Source organism: Cryptotermes secundus, unplaced genomic scaffold (genome assembly GCF_002891405.2).
Source record: "Cryptotermes secundus unplaced genomic scaffold, Csec_1.0 scaffold1289, whole genome shotgun sequence".
Taxonomy (NCBI): Eukaryota; Metazoa; Arthropoda; class Insecta; order Blattodea; family Kalotermitidae; genus Cryptotermes; species Cryptotermes secundus.
The window spans coordinates 3,862-9,926 of record NW_019724606.1 but is presented as its reverse complement, the minus strand read 5'-3'; the positions used below and the strand labels follow the sequence as shown (position 1 = coordinate 9,926).

At 39.7% G+C, this 6,065-nt stretch overlaps 1 long non-coding RNA gene across 1 annotated transcript; it reads right to left on the bottom strand.

Annotated features, from left to right (window-relative positions):
* Window positions 1-18: 18 nt before the first annotated feature.
* LOC111862547 lies at window positions 19-5,664 on the bottom strand. The gene is made up of 3 exons (XR_004512807.1): window positions 5,402-5,664; window positions 4,189-4,324; window positions 19-2,043 (listed from the first exon to the last, which is right to left on the bottom strand). It is a non-coding gene; the product is annotated as an uncharacterized LOC111862547 (long non-coding RNA).
* Window positions 5,665-6,065: the final 401 nt, after the last annotated feature.

Here is a 6,065-nt window from a genome sequence, read left to right as displayed (position 1 = left end):
CCTTATCCAGCGCTCCACGGCAACCTGAGCAGATCAGCATCCACTCGGCTCATCTGTAGGTGAGTATTCCAGCTGCCTGGTCAAGGGCCCAAGACCTTCAGCTCGGGATACGACAGTATATTTCTATTTTGAAGTGCGGCCCTGGACTATTATTTATAGGGCTGAGGTGGCCCTCTGTACAAGTTGAGTTTGACATGCCTGTACTAAGACTTCTAAGTGCTTATAGCAAAAATAGGAGCAGAATATGAATTAGAACTGTTAACTGCATACTGGCATATCAAGTAACTTACTTTTCTGATGCAAGGATCATTTTTGCCATCACGGGATCAACAGGAAATTCAGCCATTCGATGGCCCAGTTTTGTTAGTTCTCCATGATGGTTGAGTGGCCCAAGTGCATGTAACTGCTGTAATGCCAATACCTGCCATAAAGCAGAACATTCTGGGGAAAATAACACACTCCACAGTATGTGGTATAAATTATAATTCATGTTCCCTTCTGCCAGACTGACCTCTACAAGATGAATGCTGCATTACCGAAGAGATGCATGCAATCCAGCTAGCTGAGCAGTGCACTGTATGTTTATAAATATCATTACCGCTAGTAAAATACGGTGACTTGCCTTACAGCTCTGGGAGATTTGAAATCCCTTCCTCCCAACCAATATAGGTTAAAAATTATTTTTCTATTACAGTCATGTTAAAGTAGCACATTCAAACTTTAAAATTTTATATCACCCAGAGTTCACAAAGTGTTATATCTCAATATTACAACATTCCTACACTCTCAACACAGAAACTGCAAATGATTTATTTGATCATCAGGGTCTGAGCTCTACTTCTGTAATACTGCGTATGAGGGGTATAAAACACAAGCTGCTGTCCAAGCTTTTACTCTGTAAAATCATAAAGTAACATCTTGCCTTCAGCTGATAGCGATCTTATTTAAAGTCTTTCCCGGAACACTGTGCAAAGCCAGGAAATTATGTACTTTCTTCCTATCCTGAAACTATCAGATGGTAAGTACTGGAAGATAAAGTTATTATACTGAGACCAAGGAAAGAAAGTAGTCACATAGCTTGACCGCCCTCCGCATCTCCCTTGAGCTGGTATGCTTCACCTTCCAGCAGCACACTTCACATACTCACCTCCAGTCTTCTAGCCATTTTGTTCACTGCAAAGTTGGAAGGGATAACTTCACTAATGACAAGTGTATTGGAATCGAATGGGTTCACACATCGCTAACGCTGTAGACCGTATTCACAAGGAGCTCAGTTGAAATCTCATCCATGACACCACCTATCCTGACAGGTTCTTCATGGTTTTCCTCAGTCCTCCCAAACACATGCTGAGACAGTACCTCATCGGAGGTCAGGCTGCTTCTTTCCAGATCCTTTCCAATTCATCATTCACCAGTCATCCTACCATTCCATGCTATACAGTCAAGTTACTGACTGTTGTAAAGTACTCACATAAAAGAAGAAAGACAAAACAAGCAGCTGTGGAGTTGGAGAGGAACTGAACAGCAGGAAGATATTGGGATGCTTCGAGCAGCGTCATCTCTGCCAAACATGAGACCTCCTCCTGTCGCCTCAGTATAGTATAACTCATAAGCAGAGTAACAGTTTACCTTCCTGAGACTTACATCATTGGTTAGACCAGTAATATTATTGTGGTCAGTTTCCTTCAAACTAACATACAGCAAAGAAAATTACACCTGTAAGGATGTATATGCCATCCACATCTCATTCTCACCAATTTGTTAATAAATCAGTGTTAGAACAGTTTTCTCACCAGTGTCTAATGAGGTGGAGGATCCAAAAAGGAGAAAATGTACATGGTCACCAATTCCTAGAGCCTTTAAACAGCATTGCCCAAGTTAATACGCTGAATCTCTGGCACCATGTTATCTTCTAATTCGTGTTTGTATGCCCAGGCTATATGAAGACGGAAACACTTGCTGGCTGCAACGCGGCCTGCATGCCCTGCTCACTCATTTGCAGAGGTCTGGACATCAAAATGTTACCCTCATTTATCATTCAATCTATGAACAAAAGAACATGCAATACAACAATCATGTCACTGCTTTCCACATGTGAGTGGCAAAGTTGTGGTTTTATATTTTTATAATTGTTACTATTACTGGTCTGTTTTATGGTTTACTTAATCATGCTGTCAGCAGCTCACACTATATAGTGGGGGTGAGCAAACTTACTGAACTGAGCTGCAGATAGATGTAGACTGGATAGCAAAGATGTTCTTTCCACACAGCAAATGCTTCATTTGCAAAAAAGGACTGACTAAAATCTTTTCCACAAGCAACATTTATGGGTCCAAAGAGCCATGTGCAGTTTGCAAACTACAGTTTGGCCACATCTGCTACAGAGTGTTGATTGGTAAGATGATCAGTGGATACTAAATTGGAAATGATGTGGAAAGAAACAGTCATGTCCTGATTTGTGGTACTATTATCCTGCCAGCTGCCTGGATGGGACTAAGGAAAACTGTTAACTTCATCACACAGGATAGCTGATTTCAAAGACAAGATTTGAACCTGGGCCCCCCGAACATGAAGAATGGCTGCTACAAATTTATCTGTGGCATTCAGTGATGTTCTGATTTAATCAGAGCATCTGCCGCACTACAAAAAACCACCTCAGCTAGTGCTGCTTGTATATGTTGGTATTTGACTGTTTGAGCCATAAATACATATTTAATACAGTTCTAAGGAGCAGAGACAGTTCACTTGGCATACTGACCAGGCTATGGGCTTGATAACTTGGGTCTGAATCCCCAAAGGGGAAAGATACTTTTCTCTCCTTGTCTCTGGGACCCACCCACCCTCCTATCCAAAGGGTACCAGGGGCTCTATTCATGGTGTAAAGAGGCAGCAGCATAAAACTGACCACTCACTGCCACATAATGACCACATCAGGGATGGTGGAGCTGTACTTGTATGTACCTCCACTCCCCCATGTGCCTTCATGGTATAGTGCCTAATTATGTAATTAAGTATGGGAATAGCTTTATCTTTTTTCTTATCACAATCTTGAATTAAATTAAACCACATAAAAATAACAAAACGAAAACACCAGACACAATGATAAATTTCACAATATGAACCTAAATATACAATTAATAATGAAAACAACAATATCTTTGCAGTGCACATACAGTAAAGGTTAATTACCATGAAAACTGTAACACTCAAGGAAAATTTAAATTTCTCTATAACTTTTGTTCAAAACAGTTTTCATTCTGATAAATAAATATTTTGCAAGTTTTGCTTGAGGACCAACTGTACCAGGAAAAGACTTGCCAACTGATTTCAGTGATGACTAAGTGTTGCATAAAAAGCCTCTTTTCATATTAACTGTATTAAGACTCTGTACACTATCAAATTAGTATACTATAATTCTGTATTTCAGCTTCCTGTTGCAATTGTTTAACTTGTTTATTATTTTATTATATTGTTTATTCACTACTTAATTTTAATTTTAGTTTAACATTTACACTACATGTTTCTGCACCAAACAGCCATCTTCAGGTGTCTTGATATGTTACAAATACAGTATGTTCCAAAATTATCAGTCCTGAAATAGAAAGTCATCCTGTTGATACCACTGTCTATTCATGTGAAGGCCCCTTGCACGACAGAACCTTCTCAAATCCTGAAGAAATGGTCCGATCACAATGTCCCTGTAGTGTTCCTGGGTGATGGTAAGAGGATTGCCTTCCTCATCCTCAATGAAATAGGGGCCTAATATACCGTGTGCTGAGACGGCACACCATATCATCACACGTGTACTATGTAGTGGTTTCTGAACGATAACATCTGGCCGCTCAAAACCAAGGAAGCAAGATGTCTGGCGACCACTTCCTTATGAGCGCAAATAATACTCAACTATGAATACTTTTTCCTCCGTCGAGAGACCCATTTCCAACAACAACTGCACAACACAACTTGCTTTTCACTACTGGGAACACATGCTGCTGGAGCTATGCCCCGTCGACAAACGCACATGTACTTTTGAGATGCGAGAGTTTAATTACTGCATATTTTGGCACATACTATATTTTATTATGTTAAAACTGCTACACTGTCTTGGTCCTTGTTAAAATCACATGCTGTAGTTCTCTTTTCAAGGTAAACCCAAATAAAATTCTTTATAGTTTCTATTATACCCACCTTATTTTGATGCATTTTCTTTTTTTCACATCAGATGGGGTGTCGTCCATTTTTCATAAACGTATGTATGTCCAGGGTGTTTTTTCAGTAGCTTGCCCCTCACGTTCATAGCCTACTTTTCAGTTATGACTGCCATCTGTAATTTATAAGATCCCTAGCGTGTGGTATTGTCTTTACTAGTGCAGATGCGGTGTGTTTCCTCCTGTATTTATATGCCCTGGGCAGCCAGGGCATAAAGCTGACCTCACATCTCCTCCTAGTGTGTCTATATATTCACTCCTCCTTACATATTCATGGAATAGTGCTTAATTAGATAAGCACAGGGATAATGTAACCTTTTATTAGCTCCTGAAACTATAACTTCTCCAGTGAAGTACAGTTCTTCACAATTAAATATCATCACCACTGAACAAATATACTGTCAGTTTGTCCTTTTTCTTTTTGTTACATCAACATATTTTGACCCCTTAAGACTTTTTAGGGGCTTCATTCTACCTATTCAGCATAAGTTGCAGGAAGTATGTCAATTTGCCCTACTTCTGTGTTTTACATGTTTCTCAAAGATTGTAGCTCAAGATGAATGGGATGTAAACAGTTTAATAACAAAGAACATTACAACCAGTAGTGTGCTTTAGTATTCTAGAAATAATGTCCCTGAAGATGACTCCTGATTGGGGTCAAAACATCTAGAGTGAGGTAACAGAGAGGAACAAACGTCCTGACAATTTATTAGAGCTCCAGTTGCATTGATAGCGTTGGTTTTATTGATTTTAAAATGGAATACAATGACAAAATATTGCATTCGCAAATATGTGTATGGAAGCTTATGTCACAACATAATAATAGACATGTCAGTGTTTTGTGAACTTAAAGCAAAGGTCAGTTCTGTATGTAGTTCAAACTTAACGTGTACGACATGTTTTTCCCCGCACTGATGATCTCAGAATTACAGACAAGTTTTGAAACTCTACTTTGGTAACCAATTTTTTTTATGCATACATACGAAAGTACATACCACTTATTGAAATACGAACGTTATTCTTAATGAGAACGAAGTTTCGTTCGCAAACACACCATAGTTTTCTGACACTGAGGGTGGCACAGATTATAAAAACACTAAAAGAAATACTTCCGTTAAAAAATCTATACAAAAATGCTGTAATTATATAAATAGTGTATCTGTATTCATTTAAAGAGTTCGTTTAGTTCTTACGTTTTCATAACCTCTTTACGCCCAAGGCCCCTTGAAACTCCCATTTTATTGCTTGGCAACATGGCCGCCATGACACCGCGGTGCAATGCTGCTGCCATCTATACGCCTTATGCAGGAACTAAATTTAAAAAGGCCTCCTGGGCCGAGAGCACAATCGGTAAGAAGGTATGCTACTTTACAAACTATTTTCAGTCTTCCCCCTCTCTAGCCCTTCGAACGCTTTTTTTCGCTACTAGCAGTAAATTCTTTTACAACCAGATCTCTTGTACTGCAGAGCCTCTTTCCTTCTGACTTTCCCACCAATATCCTATATGCATTCCTCGCCTCCCCCATTTTTGCTACATGCCCTGCCAACCTCATTCTCCTCAACTAGTGATATTGAACACAGAATATCACTAGTCGAGGAGGATGAGGTTGGCAGGGCATGTAGCACGAATGGGGGAGGCGAGGAATGCATATAGGATACTGGTGGGAAAATCATAAGGCAAGAGACTACTGGGAAGACCAAGGCATAGGTGGATGGACAATATTAAAATGTATCCTAGTGAAATAGGATGGTATGGTATGGATTGGACTGACCTGGCTCTGGATAGGGACCAGTGGAGGACTCTTGTGAACACAGTAATGAACCTTCGGGTTCTACAAAAGGCTGGAAGATTCTTGA